General features: G+C 39.2%; 1 protein-coding gene and 1 long non-coding RNA gene across 2 annotated transcripts in view; both read left to right on the forward strand.

The window, feature by feature from the left end:
- Nucleotides 1–22,069, forward strand: part of slc44a5b (solute carrier family 44 member 5b) — a 90,272-nt gene that overhangs the window by 11,741 nt on the left and 56,462 nt on the right. The gene's annotated exons all lie outside the window — the stretch shown is intronic.
- Nucleotides 12,842–17,283, forward strand: LOC136714289 (uncharacterized). The gene is made up of 2 exons (XR_010805023.1): nt 12,842–13,042; nt 14,253–17,283. It is a non-coding gene; the product is annotated as an uncharacterized LOC136714289 (long non-coding RNA).

Consider the following 22,069-nt stretch of genomic DNA (forward strand, 5'->3'; position numbering starts at 1 on the left):
TTTAGATAAAATGACAGTAGGGAAAGGCACTACCTTCCCATGCAGATGGTATTCTAATATCTAATATGGGTATTCCCATAAGGCTTCATGCATCAAAGTGTAAGTGGACCCAGTATCCAATAATGCTTTCCCTTGCCATTGCCGAACACCAACAGGCATCACCAACTGCTGCAATTGAAAAGTGGACCGCTTCTCAGAGCTCTTGCCAGAAAACTCCTGAGTAGTAGATCCCTTGCCTCGGTATACTGAATTGGTACTTATAAGTAATTCTCAAACCATCCAATGGCACAGGACAGTCATTGGGACTGTGACTTCCATTACACTTCCAACACAAAACACTAGATGAATATCCTGATTTACTAGAAATAGAGTGAAACGTTTTAGGAGGACCTTTCCCACGTTCAGACCTTAAATGGTAGATTTCTCTTGCCATCATGTGACTGCTGCCACTTAAAATCTCTCTCAATTGGACTGCCCAGTTTTACAAGTTCATCCACAGAGGTGACACACCCACGTAATTGACAAGTCAAATATGGATTTATATTGTTTAACATTAGTTGCAGAGTTTCAGATGGGGAAATAGTGGATTTCCTTTTATGACACACAGCGTGGTAGCTATAGGCAAATTCATGAACTTTCTCATCCTCACTTTGGAGTCTGCTTCACACTCTTTCTGCCATCTCATCTTTAAAATTGTCTGATAAAAAGCAGATTAAAAAGCAATTCTGAAACTCAAACCAAGTATTCACATGATCTCTAACCATACCGCATACCATAAAAGTACAAAGTTAAACCTTTCATCAGAAGAGCAGTAAAGCAGCAGTGGCAGTAAACAGGAGCAGTCCAGCTGGGTTGAATATTTCTGCCTGGCGTGGAGCACTTTCAGTAAGCAGGTACAGTACAGCCATGTCTCTTTCCGCCTTAAGCGCGGAGCACGTTTAATAACCAGGAACAGTACAGCAAGGACTCTTTCCGCCTTAAGCGTGGAGCAGTACAGCAAGGTTTCTTTCCACCTTAAGCTTAAAGCACGTATAGTAAACAGGAACAGTATGATGTCTCGTCCCCGCAACAGCCTAATACACAATGACCCAATCACCCGGTACAGGAAGTCAGCTCCCCTCTTGTTCTGCTACACACCGTGGGTTTTATGAGCTCAACCTCACATGCATATGCTAATGTTCTTAAAGAGCCCTTCACACTCAGGATTGTATAATGCCCTTCAGCTTGGTTTATATTCGCCACAAGCTGGTCAAAAATAACGTTCACCCACTTTGCTTTTTACCCAACTGTATTGATTTCTAAACAGAAAAATACAAGCATTCATTTATTCTCACGTGAAATCTGGAGAGATGGTCTTTTTCCCCCTAAAAATGAATTGACACAACGTAAAATTGCCAGTTATTCACATAATAGCAAAAAGAAAATTACTGTTTATCTGTGTTTGTTGGCAAACACTTATCAAGCTTCAAACACAGGCAGACGCAGCACTCCTGGCCTGTCTGTTTAAGATACGGTAATCTGTTCTGTCAGGTTCTCCCGTGTTGCTGTTGACTGTTTTAGTTCCTAGTCATTTAAAGAATGGAACTAATGTAAAAGGTAAGGAAGCTGAGTACAGAACAGAAACCAGAGGCATACATGTGTATTTTTGTACTATACTCTGTAATAAATGTATATTTTTTGTGCATGCTATGTGTAACCATAGATTTACATTTGAAATGGATTTGCTGTAATTGCCATATATGACTGGTGAATACCTTTTGAAATGTAATTGGTTTTAATGTACATTTATTAAACAAAAGTAACTTTGGAAAGGTTATTAAGTGTGATGTTGAACAACCCCTGAGTATTGGTGATCATAAGGTATTACATTTATTTATTTTCTCTCTAATTCAGTGAATTCAGTTAAAACTGCAAATTTAAATCTTCCACTTCAGGCACAATAGCCTCATCATTTCTGTATAGGCAACTATAGATATTAGTAACTTCTTTAGTATAGAGACATGTGGATGAAATTGAAGAAAGTGCTTCTGAACTTGATGTGGTTTCCAGCTCTGCTTTACCTAGGGGGATAGAACTGTGTTCTATCTTGAGGAAAATGTATTTTCTACTGCTCAGCGATTTTAAGATTGCCAGTGTCTGACCTAGATTGACTTCATCTATACTTATTGTCTGCTGGAGGGAACATGTCTAAATTCAGCAGATGATGCTCTATAACAATTACAAATGAAAGTAGATAATGAAGACTCAGTGTAGTCCTGAATTCTGCTGAAATAGTTTATAAATATACTGTAGTAGGAAAAAGCCTTACCCGAGAACTTGGGGTGTGAACATACATATTTAAAAGATGAATGAGCAGAATTAAAAATAAAAATTATGGATGTAATACTTATGGATTGTTGTTGCTCTTGTTTTCCACCTACTGGAAGACATCCTGCTGCAGTAACATAAAACTAAATATAATGTATTTGATAAAAAAAAAACTGAAAAACTGTCTACTACAGGTAAACCTTTAATTAAATCAAAACGAAGGAGGAATAAAGAGAACCCATTAATTCCATGCCACGTAAGTGTCTTCGTGGTCGCCAGCAGAGCCAGAGCCAGCAAAACAGTTCAAGCCCATGCTGATTTGTGCTGTCCGTGTGTGTGTGTTGATCCAGACTCCTATGGCTCCAAGCTGCTGCCCTGCCATTTGTGTGGGCTGTCAGAGACACTGTGGGATTTATGCAGGTAGAGTAAACTTGAGCTACTCTTGGACACATTCCCACACTTCAGTATTCTCCCCAGCACAACTGCTGAACGCCATCCTTTCATAGAGTCTGAGCAACCTGCATATACCACAGTGCCGGGTGGAAATAAATCATCTTAGGGAATGGGGGAGATTAAAAGTGTGACGTTTTGGATCAGATAATTTGCCAATTAAATTGATTTAATTGGTTCTTGGTGGTGGTGTTAAACCAGAAAGTTGTTCTTCCCTGTTTCTTGTATTTTTTTTAATGTTTTTTTTTTTTTTTTTTTTTTTGTAGTGATGCAGGTAATCCTAGAGGTCATATCTTACAAATGAACACAATACATGTTTTATAGTTTAGAACCACACTAGAGTTCAAAGCATTCTAGATATTATCCTGATACAGTATTCTCCTCCTTAGCCCCTTCGACACCTCCAACTGAATTGCAGAATCGGAGGCAATTGAGTGTGATGTTTCTGTTTCTTTCCATTCTGTACTGCTGACAGCTTTTTATTAGCCTGCGCTGACTTGATGTGCATTGTGACTGGTGTTATTATAAAACCTTTTGAATATGTATTATAATCTATTAAAAAATAAATAAACTGAATGAGGCACTGCATCTTTACAATGCTTTGCGAATTTCAGAGGGAACCAATGTAGCGTAGCAAGAAGTTGTGCTGACTCATCCTGTCCAGGTCAGCCGCACCGCTTGAGTGGCACTCTCAAACTTTTCAGTGCTGTCCAAAAACAACTTAAGGAGGTACTTTGAAAATGTTTTTATTGTTCAGGTGGAGGAATATACAATTGCAATGGCATCAATTACAATCATTTACAGTACTATGGATGGACTGTGTGCATCAGAGGCATAGTCCAAGCTCTCTGAGCGCATTTTCCTCTTGTGCCTTGTGTCTGAGATGTCTCAAGACATTTCCTCAGCAGCCTGCTTTGGCATTTTTATTCTTTCTCAAAATTCAAGGTTATGAAATTAGTCGAGGGGCTAATGTCCGTGAACTTGTTGCCATGGAGAAAAATTAAGAAAATGCTTTCACTTTGATGACGAGTCAAAAGAAAAATGCTTGATGAATAAAGTACAGTTTCCATCCAGAGATTCTATTTTTTACTCCATCCGTGAATTTTTAATACCTTTTGATTTGAGTCAATCTCGAAGAAGGAAAACCAATTCATGTGTTTTCATGAATGTGTGCCCAGAGTTCACGTTGCTGTCTGTTCTCACGAGGCCTCGCATGTTGTGGTCCTGATCCTCTTACATTGTGCTGAACAGACGGATGCTTCTAATAGTGGAGTTGCAAGGATTACAGGTTAAAGTGATCTGTTAATAGCGCACACTATGAATAAATATAGCTCTGATTCTTTATTTTTTATTTTCTCTCTTTGGGACTTTATATTAAAGATGACATTCATAGTTACGAACTATGTTAAATAAATAGGCTTCCTTGTGCCGTATGCTCATGTGTATAATTATTGTGTTATCTCTTTGTGCTCTGAAAGGTTTTGTTGTGTCTCTTCTCTCAACAGTCGCAGCCATAAAAAGATATTAAATAATTTATAAAGACAAGAGGAATGGGGAAAATCATTCCACGAAGGGCTTTGAATTGACAATTTAGATGGGTTCTAGTCACTGGAAAAAGTGTTAGGCTCTGCATTTTGTTAATTAGCATTTACTCTGCCAGGTCTCGCATGATTAGCTTTCATTGGAACTCAACTCCAGCCCAAGACTTTCCTTCACTTGAAGATTTAAGTTTAATAAGTGTAGGTCTTGTTTGGAACTCAGGACCAGAGCCGAGGAGTATATAAGTCTGTATATAAGTGCAAAATATCATTTATAAAACCATACAGCACATGGAAGCCAGGTAATATTATTATTATTATTATTATAGAAGTCTAGGGAATAAAAATGCTTATTGAAATAAAGTTGCTTCGTGCCTTTGTACTGTATCCCAAATATATGTTGACACCGTGTAATAACATTATACTGTTTGATAGCTAAAGGAGGTACTCTGAAAAGGGAACCCTCCAAGAGTTAAAGAGTGTACCATAAAAATAATTTGGATCGCTACAACACGTATGACATGACATGGTGTGGTGCCAACACCATTTCCATAAGATTAAACACATTTATGATACACTTGCTGTATTTGTTGTAACTTTGTTGCGGTGTTGTGCTCCACTGTAAAATATATTGCAAATGACTGGTTTTGGACAAAGCCACTTGCCAAATATATACTCAAAATAAATAACTGTAATATTTTTAACAATACTTTAATGTGTTTTTCTCAGTATAGATGCATGCTATTTCCAGCTTTATGCGTTTGGCTGCACTTGCTTGATTGCTTTGTTAAATACCACGCATAATCTAACACTTCAGCGGGCGACACTGTCATTTTCTCCTGAGCACCCGAATGGCATTGCTTCACAACTCTGAAATGATTTAACCTTTCAAATCGTCCCACTGCTTAAGAGATACTGCAGTCTACCTTACGATGCACGCTGGCTTTTTGACACAATGAGAATGTGTCCTTGATAGTCAAATGCTAAATTGAGGGTCGTGTCCGGGACTTAGTACAAATTAGAGTGCGATAAGCTCTTATTTTCACTGATTCCACCCCTTCTACTCCTTCAAGCCTCCAGATCAAACTGCTGCCGTGTATGGCAAGCCAAATTATCATTTAGAGATCTCTGCAAATCATTTAGAGATATCTTCAAATGATTTAGAGATATCTGCTAATCATTTAGAGATGTATTTAAAAAGCACCTTATTTAGATATCTCTAAATGGTTTGCAGATATCTCTAAATCATTTCAAGATATCTCTAAATGATAATTTGGCTTGCCATAGCCGTAGAAACGACGGGCGCAGCAGTGCGGCTGACAGGCAGTCTAATTGACAGGGAATAGGAAATGTTTTGATTTGTTTACATTCAATTTATGTTGTGCATATTCAACATATGTTGTGATGTAATAGTGCATTAGTGATTAGAGAATAAATTGTCTTTGCATAATTGGCATTTTTTTGTGTGTGTTTTTTAATTAACAATACCATTCAAAGACAAAGCATTAGAACTCATTCACAGACTAAATACTTCAGCTAACCTTTTAATTATTCTCTCGTATTTAAAAAATGTTGATAACATTTACGAAACTATTTTTCTAATAAAAATAATTAACCAGAGACACCGTTGCTACTCATTAATTTGTGCTCAGTCTTACACATTGGAGTTGCTGATTAATCCTTACTCCGCTTTATTTTTAGTAATGGACAATAATGGTTGTATTCCAGAGCAGATTAGCACAGTGTATATAGTTTTAATTACAGCGCGGTATTAGCAGGGCTATAGCGGGAGATGCTGTTGATGTGGAAATTAATATTGAACACAGGCATGGTGTTAATCAAAGAAATTCATTCTTACCTGAGGAGAGGAAGCATAATCGTATTAATTATTTTGCTAAATAAAAATTTCTGTGGCCTGCAATGATGGAGGCAGTTTCCACTTGTCACTCTATCAATATAGATAAACAACTGTGATGGCTTTAGGAAGGAGTTTATTAAGATGTAATTTTGGAAGGAAGAGAATTAATTAAACCAAAATAGTGTTAATGTATTTTTCTTTCTGCTGGGTCCCTGCACTTTTCAGACTCAGTGTTTAGTATTGATGCTTTTTTTATGTCTTGCTTGTGTTTACAGGACTTCGGGGGTGCAGATTCAGTTCTGCAATGGTAATGAGAATGAGCCCGTTACCTCTAGTAGTCATGCTAGTGGCCTTTTGAAGGGCAGTGGAGTTTATGGAGTGAATCGATACAGACGCAATAATGATGTCGGGATAGCAGAAGTGAAAGGCTGCAAACCCAGAGCAAACCCGAGGGAAAAGCCCGGTCTCTTCGGGGGCAGAAAAGACACTGAACCACACTCCCCAGGGCTGAGGCAAACGGATACAGAAAACGTGCTGGCCTTTTGTGAGAGTCAACATTAAATCCCCACTTAATCTAGTTAGACTCAGAACATGAAGAAAAGGTTTAAGATTGAAACGACAACATTAAGTATGATTGCTTTTTTTTTTTTAAATAAACAGATCCCGTGTCAAATTAACCCCACTAAAGGCAGGCATTTGATGTTTCTATTGTATTGAATACTTAGATTCTTCTTTTATTTTTTGATTGCATACTATAAAACACTACACTCATGGTCATTTCTATATACTTGGGTAATGTTGATAAGACGAGTTAAAATAATGTCTAGTCCTTCCAAAGAGTAGAGGGGTGTTTTCAGTCTGTGTATCCTTTAGGCTCCTCAGAGAGCTGACAGCAAAATGACAAGACAGATGGGCTAAAAGAAAATAGGCTGTCTTTCTTTTGATGCTTAGGAATAGACAGGGATACAGGTTGAGAGACATTGGTGGTGAGTGATAGGCTTTGGAGGCAGTGGCAGACGTTTTATCCAGGAGTAAGCACCCAATGAGTTATGATGAAGATGAACTCGGTTCACTTAACAAGACCGCAGATATGCATCTAACACAAGCCATTCAAATCTCTTAACTTGTCAGTGACTTACAGGCTTAAGGTCTTTCTTTTCTGCATCTTCCTGAAGTTTGTGCTTAAGAGTGCATTTGAATTTCTGTCGCTACTTAAGAAATCACAATATCAATTAATGTCCCTGTAGTGCCCGAAATGTTCTGAAGGACATTTATTCGAATACTAAAGAATATATGTGTTAAATAGCACAGGCAGATACCTTCTGGGATTAATTGTGTCACTAACGATAGACCATTTTAACATGGGAAGCTCACGAGAATAAAAAGTTAAACTTTAGCTAGCTAGATCTTTCATATGTTTAATCGAGGACGGTTTCGTAGAAGTGGAAAATACTCTGTGATTAAATATTAGTTTTGATCTCGGTATCAGTCAGTAATAACATACAATGAAACTAAAGAAGGATATGAAGACTTCAGCCACAGAAAAGAAGATAAACAATAAGGTATTAATATTATATAATACTTGACCTATATGCATCCCCCTGTTTATAATTAATCTGCTTCTCTATCTGTGAGATAGAAGCAGCAATATTGATCTCTTGTCTGTGTATGTCTGTGTGTTTGTGCTTATTTTTAGTGCTTTGAATGCCTCTCTAAGTGTTTCTAACTGCGAAGTACACTAATTTCTCCTCCTGGGAGTACAAGCTTCAATATATATGTAAAACAAGCCAATTTGCATTGTCTCCTTTTAAGGTTTCTCAGTGAGGACCTCTCTGTGAGGGGAATTGGATATCTTGGGTACCAAATATGTACCTCATTACACTTTTTTTCTCCCATTTCTTTTTTGTATTTTTTAAATTAGCAGGAGAAGTTAGGTGGGTTTATGCCTTTGAGCCCCCTTGGAGATCTCTCTCCCTCCTGGCCCTTTGTAACAGTGCATTTTCAGCTCCTCATTTGTGGAATAATAATGAGAATATCTTATAGATTCATTAAGCTGTCTTTCATACTCCTTTTTTTAATGCAAGTTATCATTTCCAGGCTTTTGTTTCTTCATTTTATACGTGGATTAGATTTTTTTCTTTCTTTTTTCAAATTCTCAACCCAAAGGGATTTTGATTCCCCTAAGGCTGGACTGACAGGCTGTAGTCAAGTTCTTTTCCGTTCCAAAATCAAATCTCAAATAGTAGTTGCCACAACTTGGGAAAGAGTCTCTTCATGATTTCGACAGCCCTGTAGGGAAATGTACCCGTAGAGCCAGTAGAACTGATTCAATCAGTAATAGTGTTGCTTTTGGTGTTCACATCTGTGCTTTAAGTTTCTGTTAATGGCTCCAAGCACGAGAGACAATTAAACCTCCCCATCAAACAACAGCTGTATTTTCCCAAGGATAGTTCCATTATATTGTTTATACAATCTGCTCCACACACACACACACACACACACAAATTTCAACATGCAGAGAGTGTTCTCAGTGTCCACAGTTAACTTTATTTTTTAATGCAGTGTATGTATCTGTAAAGGTTTTATGCCATTCAGAATGTACCTTGCAATTTCATCCAGGTGTAACAATGTTACACTCAACCCAAATCTATATAGTTAAATATGTATTTAGGTCAAGCTTGTTGTATCTATCTGGAGAGATGAGGTGCTGAGCAGTGTTGTGTTTTTCCCATGACTAATGCTAAAAAAATCACCATTGTGTTTTGAGGGTGGTAGCAGCCTAGGAGCACATATAAAAACATTTTCTACTTCTTACTTTCATAATATATACATCTATTCTGCACACAGTATGTCATAGATGCTCTCTGATGATCTTTTTAGAAAACATGGTGTGATTTTACTCAGGGGTGAAATGCGGGGCTATATTGCCCCAGCATATTTGAAGGCAGTTTTTTATTTTGCTATAAAATGAAATTAATACATACTGACAACAGCATAAAAGTGATGATGCACAGCTGCTGTGCCATTAAATCTGTACCATGTTAACTTCCACAGTCATTAGTGGGCATTCTGTCGGTGACATTTGAAATAATGATTAATTGTTGCATCTTTGAGTTCCTCTGCTGGCTGCCTTCCGCAGGTTGTCAAACTAGGACACTTAATTGCAATGCCCCCAAGCAAGAGACTTCTGCAGTGAGTTTTTGCACAGCAACACTGCCGGCGTGAAGTCTTCAGCTGCATGACAGTAGAGAAAGAGCTCTCGGTGTTGCATATATTAAATAACAAAACATCCCGGCGAGTCAGACAAGGCCCCAGACTTAAGGCAGTTAAGGAAAATGGATTACCAGGATTACTGCAGGTAAGTGTGTTGGCGATGAGGCTTTGGATTTGGAGTTGCATGGTGAGTTGGCAGTATAATTTTCCATGAAGGACCGCTCTGTACGTCAGCCTGAGTCACCCACCTGCTGTACGCCTTGCTGAGAACGGCTGAGGAGGGGAAGTTGCCGAGGCCATTGTCAGCCTCCCAGGGCTGCGGCAACAGACAGCTGTTGTCTGCAAAAACAATGCAGAGCGCAGGACGGGCCCCTGCGAGTACATAGGGCATCTGTGAGGTAGCAAGGGAGCCACAAAAGACATGCTGAATGGCCAGCACTTTCCAGGGGCCTCCGAGTACAAAGCTGTCACTCAGTGAGCGCCGTGGAAGTGGCACAATGCTGAGGCACGGTCTCATCACGGTACAATTACAGGGCTGTTCTCAAAGAGCTGACAATGACCGTGATTAGTGACGTGGGATCTTGTAGAGAAATGGGATGTGAGGCGCCAGCTTAGTGTAGGAGTTTTCTTCTCTCACTGCTTTTGGACTAGGTATGTCCCTTCAGTCTTGATTTGTAGCTAACCGTTTGATACTTCAAGCCTTCAGGCCACTCTGATGTTTTATTACAGGGCTTCTTTCTAAGAATATAAAATTATCCAGCCATCTGGAACTAAATTGTCCCTTGATTTTTGCATTAAACTTTCTCATCTTTAAAAAAAAAAGAAAATAGAAACGTAAAGGGGATTTGTAAATACTGGCATGCTGCACGATTTAGCCGTGGTTGGCTGAGCATATTCACCGTCTCAGCCAAATGAGTCTGTGTAAGTTCAGCCCAAGTGCAACGCCCCAACATCCCCAGCATTTGCTATTTTGACTTTGCTGTCAGTAGCCACTGGAAAGCCCTCTGCTGTGACGAGCCGGGGCTCATTAACATATCTCCTCGCGTGGCCCAGTTTTAACCCATCTCTTCATGCGATCCACAGCCACAACTTCCTTGACCCTTGTTTCTATGGTTACACTCCACAATGCAAGCGGTATAATTAGAGCTGTTGCCGCCGCCAACAGGGAAGCTTTTTCCCTGAGAAGTGCAACTGTCACGAGTTGGGTGTGTCTGCCTGATAATCAGTCAGAGCGCCGCTGGAGCGAGGGCACGGGAACACACGGATCGTCTGAGACGTGTCACAATTTGAACCGGCGACACGGACAGCCTCTCGCTCCCACTGAAAAGCCTGTCCGCCAGACGTCTGCTCAAATGTGTTTCTTTAAAACTGTCACATTATCCCAGCAGCTTTCTGTTTTTAGAAGCTAGCTCTTTCTTCAGAGACAAACAAACAAACAAAGAGACAGACTAAATAAAAAATCAATTTTCGGAAGGGATGTGTCCTAGGGGATTTTATACTTTATCCTCGTTATTAAGAAAACAATGTATATTAGTTTATTACTGAAAATAAATGGAAACCTGTGAATGCTTCAAAACGCTGGGTTTATATGAGTCATGTTTGTTAGGTTGTGTTTTTTTTAAGATGCTCCCTATGTGTTACACACACACTTCACCCACAGTGCTTTTTCCTTGTTTGCCATAGACGACTTCAAAGAGAGTTGCATTTAATTTATTTCATTGTGAGCAAATGCCACCATGACACCATTTGTGTCTGGTGACAGATGAATAGAAAGTAGGCTAACCCCTATATATAGGTTCTTCTTCATTAAAATTTCACACAGTAGTGCTTTCCCTCATGAATTATTTACAAAATGAACATGTGCTGTATGTCACTATACATGCATTTGAACATACATATTTATATGTAAAAAAAGTTATTTTTAGTTCCGAACAAACTGAACTGTCTTTCAGCGAGAAACTAAACAACGTGCACATCATAATTACAATTTAATTTGAACAAACTATTTTTCATTTTAGTCTGATTTGTTTTTCTAATTATATTTTAAATACTTCCCTTAGGTGTATCATTAGGATCAGCGTTAATAACATTTTAATGCATAATGCATTTAATTGCTAAAAATGCACGGTTTGTGTCTTAAAACAGACTGTCAGCCACCCAAACTGGCCAGTGCCATGAACTGGGGATTAGATTGTCTAAAATGATATGAAATTGTTCATACCAATGGATTTGTAGTGTAGCAGAACGTGTGGAGTATCTGATCTCTGCTTGTCACCACTATTTACCTTTCCTTCAAAAATAATACTGCAGCTTGGAACTGAAGTAGACTTCATGCAATAAAACGCTCATTTAAACAAACTTATGGAATAGCATCTTAAAAATATGTTGTTGATATGAATATTGTATTATTATTATTCAATACAGTTAATAAAACCTTATTGAGTACACAAAATTCCATTGTTTTGTAGGAACAGGCCACTCTATTTCCCCATTAGGTATAGCAGTTGGCCATTGAGCAAAAAAACAAACAAAAAGAAAATGGTGTCGACAACAATGCAGTTATAAAAAAATGATGTTGTGCCAGAAGCATTAGTAATGTAAAACCTCTTTCTGTATTCTTCTCTTCGAGTTCTACTTTTGCTTGCTCCTAATTGGGCGCTGACAGCTTTATGAGTCGAAATCCTCTTTTGATCGCCTTGTACATGTCTTAAATCAATGTCTTCTTATCCGACTCTTACTCGAGTTAGTTCCCTCACCCCAAATCTAGCTTCAATGACTTGTTCATCCTCTTTATGCTCTAAGTAGATGAACAGACATTAACCATCCATCTTTCAATCATATGAAGATATCTCTCTCTTTCTCTCATCTCCTCCTCTTGTCTGTGTCTCTGAAAGGTATCCGCTGTTTTTTTCATGTCATGGAAAGCTTTTCATAACCTTTAATATAATGTAGAGTAGCTGGCTCTGCTCTAGAACTTTTTAAACTTAAAACGTATACTTTCTCAAATAAGACCTACACACCTTTTTAAAGACATTTCTTTCATATTTGTGCAAATACACCGGCAGTATCATTTTCTGAATAATAATTTAAGCCATTAGTTGAGCAATTTCGCATGTCATCATCTCTCACAGTGTAATAGTCTGAAATGTAGTGTTCACAGCTAAACCACTTTTCCCTCATCTATTCAGGTCACATTGTATGGCTTTTAAAGTAGTAATAATAATAATAAACTTAAGGTATAAGTAAGTTTTAATTTTTGAGAAAAAATATTGTTTTTCAGGATGTCACATGTTTCTTTCCCTCGGTAACTGGGATATGTGCAGTGCAGTAGGACTTGCTTGACCTTTCCCTTAGAGTTTGAAGCCCAGGCAATTCCTTATATGGTGAAGTTATGCTTATGTGTATAGGCCACTGTATACAAGGACAGCTCCTGTACTCGACACCAAGGGTTAGAAGTGAGAGATAGGAGTGAGTGCGGTAGGGAGGATACTGTCAGACGCACAACCTTGCCCCAGCCCCATAGGAATCAATCACAACTCGGTAATTGCAACTACTGGCAGAACAGCAAACCAATGGGACAGACCTATGGAAGGCGCAACAGTCCAGTCGGTCGTGGATGTTTCTTTTGTTACTTTTATTTATGTATTGTTTTGTATTCACAGGAGGAGAAATGGAGGTAATTAGAAATCGTACTTTTGCGTATCATTAAACACATTCAGACGCTGCTTTCCGGAAACCTGTGGGATTCGTGAACCCCTCTGATGTATTAATAATAACAGTGAAGGCGGCGTTACATAAGGGTGCAGGATTTCATGATTGCCCGAGGCAGACATCAGCACAGCGGGGCCGGGGAGTGTAGGAAAGCGAGAGAGGAAGAGAACCAGCCAATTGTACGACTGATAGACTGATGGAGCTTCCATACATGTAAATAATACATAAGTTTAACTGTATTTGGCAAAAGAGGAAAAAGAGGAAAATACCTATATCAACCTAAAAAAAAAATGAAGGACACTGGATTGGCAAGAGATTCTGAATATTGTAATTTCTGTTGTATGCTGAATAAAATAAAACAATATACTGGACTGTAGAGTCTCTTTTAAGAAAAAAATAATGAATTATTTCCCTCACACTTTGGGATACTAAATAAATGTCTAAATCACAGCCGTTTTACTAAGTGATAAATTTCAGCCAAAGCAGTTTGTAAGAAAAACATTATATATTGTGTGACATCCGCGTGGGGCTGGGAGCACTATTGAATGGCCGAGGCGCTGCTCGAGCCCTGACGAGCTCAATAGTAAACAACAAACGGCAAAGTGTCGGTTGATTAATCAAGTCGTTTTCTGGCAAAGGCTCGGGGCTCCAGCTGTCAAACATCAGAGGGTGAATGGTGGCAGCTCTGAAACAGCCTCTGATGTATACATTTAGATTGTCAGGGAGGCCCAGGCTTTGCGTACGGATGCGGCTCTCTCTCTGACATCCAGGCAGGGATCCGGGGACAGATAAAAGAAAGGAATGTCGGAGCTCTTCTTGAAATTGAGTCTGGAAAGTGGACTGTTGCAGTGAAGGTACTGTACAGTAAATAGCTGTTGATACAAAAATAAAGAACAAAAGAGAACAAAAAGAGAACAAAAGCAGTGTGCTTCAGGGTTCGCCACAGGAACACGAGGCAGGCACCTTCTGTGGGATTTAATGGTGCTTGTGATGGATCTTTGAAACTGAAATGAAGAACACCAGAAGGAAACCACCTGCCAGTACTACATAGCTTCCTAAATACTGTAGAGCCGTCCGATGGGGGTCTGGGGATCTCAGCATTCATCTGCCGTGCCAGATTCCTTAATTATCCCTGGAAAGCTGCCATTTACCTGGGTTTTGCTTTCTCCTGGTAGACACGGTCCAGACCTCTCCTGCATCAGGAATGATGGATTGTCCAAGGCTGTGTGGGATCGGGCACCATGCGGCTTCCTAAACGAGGGGAGCTGGACCCACGCAGCATGCTGGACAGCACAGCCTGCCATCTGCGGGAACATACTGTAGCACTTGGAGGGATGAGGAATGGTTATAATCAGGAACTACAGATCAAAATGGCATGGGTGTGCTTGACTTTTGTAAGCATTTTGTAGTAGTGTACTTTTACTGCCGTCCTTCACTCTTATAATGTATTCTTGGGGAAACTGTTTTTCTCTCTCTATAATGAAAAATTGTTAATTTGCTTTATTTTCGTGTTTTAATTTTAAAATGTATTTAGTCACAAGACCAGAAAAGGAACGGGAGGTGAGACTTGGTAAATTTGTACAAGAAATTGATGTCGAAGATAAACTGTTTATCTTCAATATTGAGTACCTGTAATCATCTTGTTTCATGAAAGAGATGCAAACAAAACTCTCTGAAGTCCTGCAGCATGCTATGAGCCACTTTCGGAGTTTATTACTTTCTGTGCTACAGAGACTTCAAGCACTATATTCTAGTCCAGCATTGGGGAAGGATTTTCTTTTCATATTGTTCCTGCCCTTTTGATACCCAAGTCAAGCCTTTAAAGCTTCAATAAACCAGCGGCTAAGCAAGGTAATGAAGCACCACTTTGAGTATCTCCGAGCAGACCGAGAGTGTGGGCCCCGTTCAGCATTTTAAACAATCAACAACCACATCAAAAGAGAGTGCATTGCTCTTATTGTGTGGGATACAATTTAAGTAATGTTCACTCAGAAAATAAAGCACTTTTAGGGTGCTGTCATGTAATGCATTCATAATAAAGACACTTTTGGATAGGGTAGTCCAAGATTAATGCTACTCATGGTCTGAAACCAGCAGAAAGAGAGATTTCGATATTCTGTGTACAATTAAAATAATATTAATTTAAACAACAGTTTATTCTGTTAAAAAGGCCTTGAGCAATCCAAACAATTATCTGTAATTCTTATCTCTTGGGAAGTGCCTATGACGACATGGTGTGTTAAGAGGATTGTGTCAACATCGTTTAAGACTGCAGAAACATTTTCCATCTTGTGGGATTATTGAGTTATAAAGCCTGCCTCCTGCTGGAGTGAAGGAAGTGCTATCTATCTTTCTGGGTCCTTCCCAATCACACACAGATAGGATCTTTGAAAATATCTAGCTGATATCCCCCTTTAAATAAAGAAGGACAATAACAATTTCATTTGTGTTGAAGGATGATTGAAACAATTGGCTGTTTGGGGGTTATTTATCCGATCAATCAATCAAACATAATTGTAAAAGTACTTAATTGATACAGAGTATTTTGATTCACTTTTTGTGTTTTATATTGACAAAGCTGGCTAGTTAACCAGCCCAATGCAAACTGAATTTGATTTCTTCACTAAGATCCTTCTCCAACATACACTCTGCTATCAAACTTAATTCACTTAGGAGCTATAAATGATATTTTAAGTGATATCTCCAGCCCGAATTTCACGTTCCTTTTTCCTTCACCCCCCCCCCCCCCACCCCCCACTCCTGATCTAAACACTTTGAAGATGAAAGACAATATTATTGTACCATGTGAAAGCAATCATAAATCTCACATATTATGATGATCTGGAGTTTTTGTTCTATTATTCATGTGTGTTTACAGAGAAGATGAATTGCCGTGTTCTCCAGGTGGAAATAGAAGCTGGGAATCTGACAGCCAGCTCAGACGGCAGCTTCTGTAATTCACCAGCTGCCTGACAGATTAAAACAACTCCAAACTTTTCGGGGAAGCCTGAAGGCAGAACTACATGTGAAGGATCTGTCCTCCACCCTTCTGGCCATGCTATGGACACTGGGCCCATCCTAAACGACCATCTTAACAGATATTGACCTCCCTGGAACCTGACCAGAGGGTTGAACAAGAGACCTTCTCTGCTCCTGCCATTGCGGGGATCCAAACGGCCTAGTTTCTCACACGCTGCGTTTTAAAGATTTGGCTAATAAATTCTAACAAACAAAATCCTATTATAGCCTGCAATTGCATTATATGTAGGTTGTTCTCTAATATAAGTATCTTAATCATTACACCCTGCCATATTTCTGCCCTAAAAATTCAGGCAATATACAGTTTAAATATTAATAACCTGAGAGGGATGCGTGGCAGTGCTAACAGCAGGTCTCATTTTCACATCCTAATTGTTGCCTTCTGTCTTTCCTGTACTTGTAATCATCGTAATGAATAAGCTCTTTGAGAGACCAGGAATTTGAGTTTGAGCCTGACAGTTGTGATTCTTTAAATTCTCATGCCACCGGGGTTCAGCTAGACTGGCAATTGAAGGTTTTAAAGTTTTAATATATATATAATTGTATTTATTTTAGTGTAGATGTAGATGCTATAGATCCATCTACATCTCCAGAAGATTAGTTTGTGCAGAGTCAGTATCTGGGGATGTTAATAATTTATTTGAAATGCAAATGAAAACCCAGAATTCCTTCAGTGAAATGCAGGCAACTTAAAGACACAGAAAAGCATTAGTTAAATCTTCTGCTTCATATATCATCGTATTCTCTATTGTGTGCATTTTAACCCTGAATAATGTGTGACAGGCAGGATTCAACTGACCTTTGGGGGACATTTATTATCAAGTCTTATAACTTCTATAATGGGCCTGACAGAGGTCAGCCAGCTACTGAATTGTATTTTTACTAAATCATTACACACATGATTATAACCCAAAAGCCATCTGCTCTTTGGCTGCATTACACTTGTAGTTATAACTTTTAAACACTAGTTACTTTATATCTTTCTGCTATCTAGTTGGATTTTTGCGGTAGTTTTTTGTTTGTTTCCACCAGGGGATTTGATGTTATTTGATTTTGACGTCCGCTTGGCTTGGAATTCATAGTCCCTGGTTTATGTTTTGCTTGTTTTGCTGTTGAGACCGATCTTTGATGTTTTTAATATGCTGATAAAAAAATGCTTGACAAACCTATGTATCTCCAGTGCCTGTCTTTATTAGATTTAATTTAGAGCACTCCATACAACATGGCATGGCATGTCATTAGGCAGAAGTCATGCTGGGCTGTTGATTTCCATCCTTAGGTAGAGTCAATGAAACTTGAACATATCCAATAAGCTATTTTGACAACAGGGTTTCTGTTGTTGCCTTACAGAGCAGCCTGCAGCTTGATCATTACTGCAGAACTGCTGTCTTTGCTGTGTAATATATGAGCTGTGGCAATATGCAGAAAAGCTGTTTGTTTCAAGATGGGCTCATGCTTGTGACAGACACATTTCATAGCATTTGTGTGTGATCCAAATGAATAGTCAAGCTGTCGATTGGGAGAAAAAAAAATCACTATGTGCTTCCTTTCCTGGGGTTGTCATTTATCTGCTGAAATTTACACACAGAGCTGGGAAATTACACTCCGATGCATTGTCAAAGAAATGAATGCGTTCTAATCGCTCCGAAGACAGGGAGGCGTTAACTGTCTCTTTTGAAGCTAAAGCGGGGAGCCACTTGAGGGTTGAGCTTTTCATGTACACAATATAGCATGTTCCCACATAAAGAGGACTTTGACAAGTGTGCCACTGATGTGCATCACAACCCCCATCTGGAAGAATGAGAAATGTATAGTGTAAGCAGGCAATGAAAATATAAGAAGCGCCAGAGAGCAGCCAATGATGCATTGCATCTGATAAAGTATTATCATCATTGAATATAAATATAGGTATGGCTCAGCCGGTATCATGCTTGTATGGTTTCCTTGCTACTGTTTCATGCTCACCTCTGCAGTGAGTTTTCATGTGGGCAGGTTGAAATACAAAACACGGCTCTAGTCCTAAGCTTTTTTTTATATACAGTGAGGGAAAAAAGTATTTGATCGTCTGCTGATTTTGTACGTTTGCCCACTGACAAAGAAATGATCAGTCTATAATTTTAATGGTAGGTGTATTTTAACAGTGAGAGACAGAATAACAACAAAAAAATCCAGAAAAACGCATTTCAAAAAAGTTATAAATTGATTTGCATGTTAATGAGGGAAATAAGTATTTGATCCCCTATCAATCAGCAAGATTTCTGGCTCCCAGGTGTCTTTTATACAGGTAACGAGCTGAGATTAGGAGCACTCTCTTAAAGGGAGAGCTCCTAATCTCAGCTCGTTACCTGTATAAAAGACACCTGTGTGTGTGGAGGATCACTATGCTATGAAGATGTACCAGAAAACGCTGTGACATTGCAGCAAAAGAAGCTCCGTCTCATTTCCGTCAACTCAATATTGAGCTCAGCCCTCAGCATGGGGGGTTTCTGGTGTGTTTGTGTCTGTGTGCTTATTAGCCTTAATTATTGAGGGGAATGTTTTCAGACATGTTCTTTTTACCAGGGCTTGGCTTATATTACCTACAGCTCAGTGCCTGGGTGAAGAGTTAATTGCTGCAGTGAGCAAAACAGTCGAGATCAGGAAAACTGATACAGATGTACAGTGGGAAAACATGCTGCTCCACTGCAGCATTTGATAGTAACTGAAAGACCGCTCGTGCTGTCTGTTTGTGGTGAATGCCGTTTGTTTTTAGCCTCCACGTTGAGACCTGCAGCTGAGAAAGTGATCCCAGGAAATAAACCCAAAGCAAATGTAAATACTTTTTGGAACCTCAGTACAATATAATCTTTTTTTTTTTTTTAATATCTTCCCTTATGTCCTCGGTTTGTCAGCTGACGAGTTATCATATTGTCATAAGATACATACGACTACTTCATTCTTTTTTTTTTATTATTGTTATTGGGACATGAATGAGACTGTAACACATTTTGATGAAGGTGGCACAGTAAACAAATCGCCCTCAGCACGGTGATTTATGTGTGCCAATCCAAGAGGGGTGGCTGAGTTGTTGTTATGGTCTCCCAGAGGCTAAACCGTTGTTTCCCTCTCTGCAGGAAAAACATAAATTCCCCCAATAACACATTGCCACGTTAAATAAGCTCGTGTCACATATATTAATATATCAACGTGATTCACTTCTGCCCAGTCTTGGGTGTTATTGCGCAGACGATATGCTTTCTGCTTAATTAATAAATCTGTACACGTGAAAGTAAATGAACCATCTGAGATTTTGATTATTCAATATTTATTACAGTCTTTGCCGCACATAGCCCGAAATGTCTAGGCATGTTTGTGTGTTTGCTTTCCTAGGCATTAACATTTGTAGTTGGTCAGATATTTTTTTTTTACGAGAAACGTTTGCATTACTGGTTCTTCTGGGTGTCTTATCTGAGAATTAGAGGCCTTGATAAAGTGTTTGAGAGGTATCTGTAATACATAAATTAATATGGAAGACTGAGTATCAATGGCTACTGCCCTCCTTTTGCAAATAAACAAATCAATCTGATACACAAAGTGTGCCTTAGGGATCTACTTTAAAGCTTATCTAGACCATATATGCTAACTACAGGCGTTGCTGAAACAATATTGATAAAAGTGAGTAACATTCAACTGCAACTATGCAGCTTCGGCCTCATCTCCTTGCAGAAGAACTTGCCAGGACAGTGTCAAATTTCTCAGCATCTGGTATTAGAACTGGACCGTACAATACAAAACCAAGCCCAACACAGTTTTGAGAAAACTGTGCTGTGTGTTACCATTCCTGGGGAAAGGAAGGCAGCCATGATGATCTCTTTTTAATAAACCGAGTTGACGATTAACACTTCCACCCCTCGGTTTCATAGCAGTGCCAGAAGATGAAAGGTAGGTTCATACATTCATAATGCTTGTCAATATTGTTAGCTAAGGCTGATCTGCTGTCTCTGTTAAGACAAATGGCTAGAAGTGTGTGTGCTGGAATTATGTACATAGAGGTACTTTATCTATTGAGGTAGGAAATGTCTTTTTTACTTCAAAGATATTGCTCTGTTACAGCTCAGCCCATTATAAGCTCTGCTAGGAGAGACTAAAGGTTATGTTTAAGCAGTGTGAGAGAGGGAACTGGCCGATACAGTACAGTGTACAGTGAAACGCAGCTCTGCCGGCCTGATCGGTGATGCCTCATGGAAGGACACTCTTCTACAGCGGCCAAATTAAGGGTTGGTCTTCAGCTCCACTTTATCTTGATTCTAGTAGTGCAATATAAGGAATGGGGTTTCTGAGCTGGTGGTCCATGGAGTTTTGCTGGATGAGGTTTAAAATATAGATGTGTCGGCACTGAATGCACCTCAATCTGTCAGCTGCCCACAGACAATATATATAAAATGGTGAACTTTCTGAGCGTCATTATCTATCTAGCGAGCCTCGCTCTTAAATCACCTCATGTGCAACATGAACGTGGCACTGTTCTTGCGGGCCGCTTCGTTGACTACAGCATCCAAAGTGTGGCAGTGGTGCCATGCACTTTAAGGGCCTTGTTTGGTATCTCTTCAAAACTCCTCAGGGGCATTTCGAATCGCAGAGAAGACGTGTGCCTTGTCTACCGGCTCTCTGGCCTAGTTAGAGTGCTGTGAGATCTGTTTCCCCCTAGCCAATCCAATCCAAGTGTGTAGACACGCTCTTCTGTATTTTGCAGAAAGTACTATTGCAAAGATATTGCTCCTTCAGTCAAGTGTGTGGCAGTGATAAAATACTTAAATATTGTAATCACTGTTGAGGTACAACTGTGCCTTGATTGTATTGATTTTTTCATTAACATGCCTCTGTTAACAGAAAGCAGTGACAGGTGTGAAGAGCACAGCACTACTTCTGTAATAATAAATGAGGGAATTGCCAAATCAAAGTTTAATCCTCGTATGGAATTACTCTACAGTTTTCGTTGACGATTTAATAGTTTTCCATTGAATAGAGAGCATTTTTCGATTTAAAACAAACTGAACACTTGAACCTCACCTTAGATAGTCTGTATCTTCTTTCCTTTGCCAAAAGTACTGCAGGAGATACACAGCCTGTAATTTGCATCGCTTCTTTAGACATTGTATTTGCATTACAAAATGAAAAAAAAGACCCTAAAAGAGATTAATTGAAATATTGTTTGGCAAGCACTGGTAATAAGTACATTACTGTACAGCAGGGAGTTCTGTAGAATATTAAGCTTTAATAAACAGACTTGTAAATTGTATAAAGTACATGCAGAATCTCAGACTACTAGCTTCGGAAGATGCAGCTTTATAGCTGTGAGCACAGATGTATAAGATATCGGAGGGAATGAAATATGGGAAAGGCATAGTGCTTAAAACATTATTGGTCTCTTTTCCCCTTGAAGCCACACGTTCACTTTCAGCAGAGATGGCTTTAACATAATCACAATGATTTAACAGGAAAGTGCAGGAATACCCTGGAGGACAAATCAGAAGTTCCAGAAAGCAGAGAAACAACTTTTCTTCTGATGTTTCTGATGTTCTTCCAAGATAGTTATGTATAACAGGGCAGGGTATAAGTGTGGAAAAGGCACTTTGTTTGTCTGGCTGGTGAACATAGGGACTGGCAGAGGAACCCAAGTCAGACAAGTGTATGGTTTGCAGTGTGATGCAACTTTGATGTCCTTGTAGACCCTGTAATAAGTGGCATGCTTCAAATGCAGTTCACTCTCCAGCAGGTGCAGTATGTTATCTATTCCTGTTCTGAAAGGGTTAACATAACAACCACCCAGCTGTGATTTAATAGTGAGCTCAAATCACGTGGTTGTCTTAAATGTTGGTGTAAGTGTTCAGTCCTCTTGAACACTTTCATCCCGAGCTCTGTCCACAAATACATGGCACAAATAGCTCTTCTTTTCACTTTGCATTAATTAGCA

This window comes from Amia ocellicauda, chromosome 19 (genome assembly GCF_036373705.1).
Source record: "Amia ocellicauda isolate fAmiCal2 chromosome 19, fAmiCal2.hap1, whole genome shotgun sequence".
Lineage (NCBI taxonomy): Eukaryota > Metazoa > Chordata > Actinopteri > Amiiformes > Amiidae > Amia > Amia ocellicauda.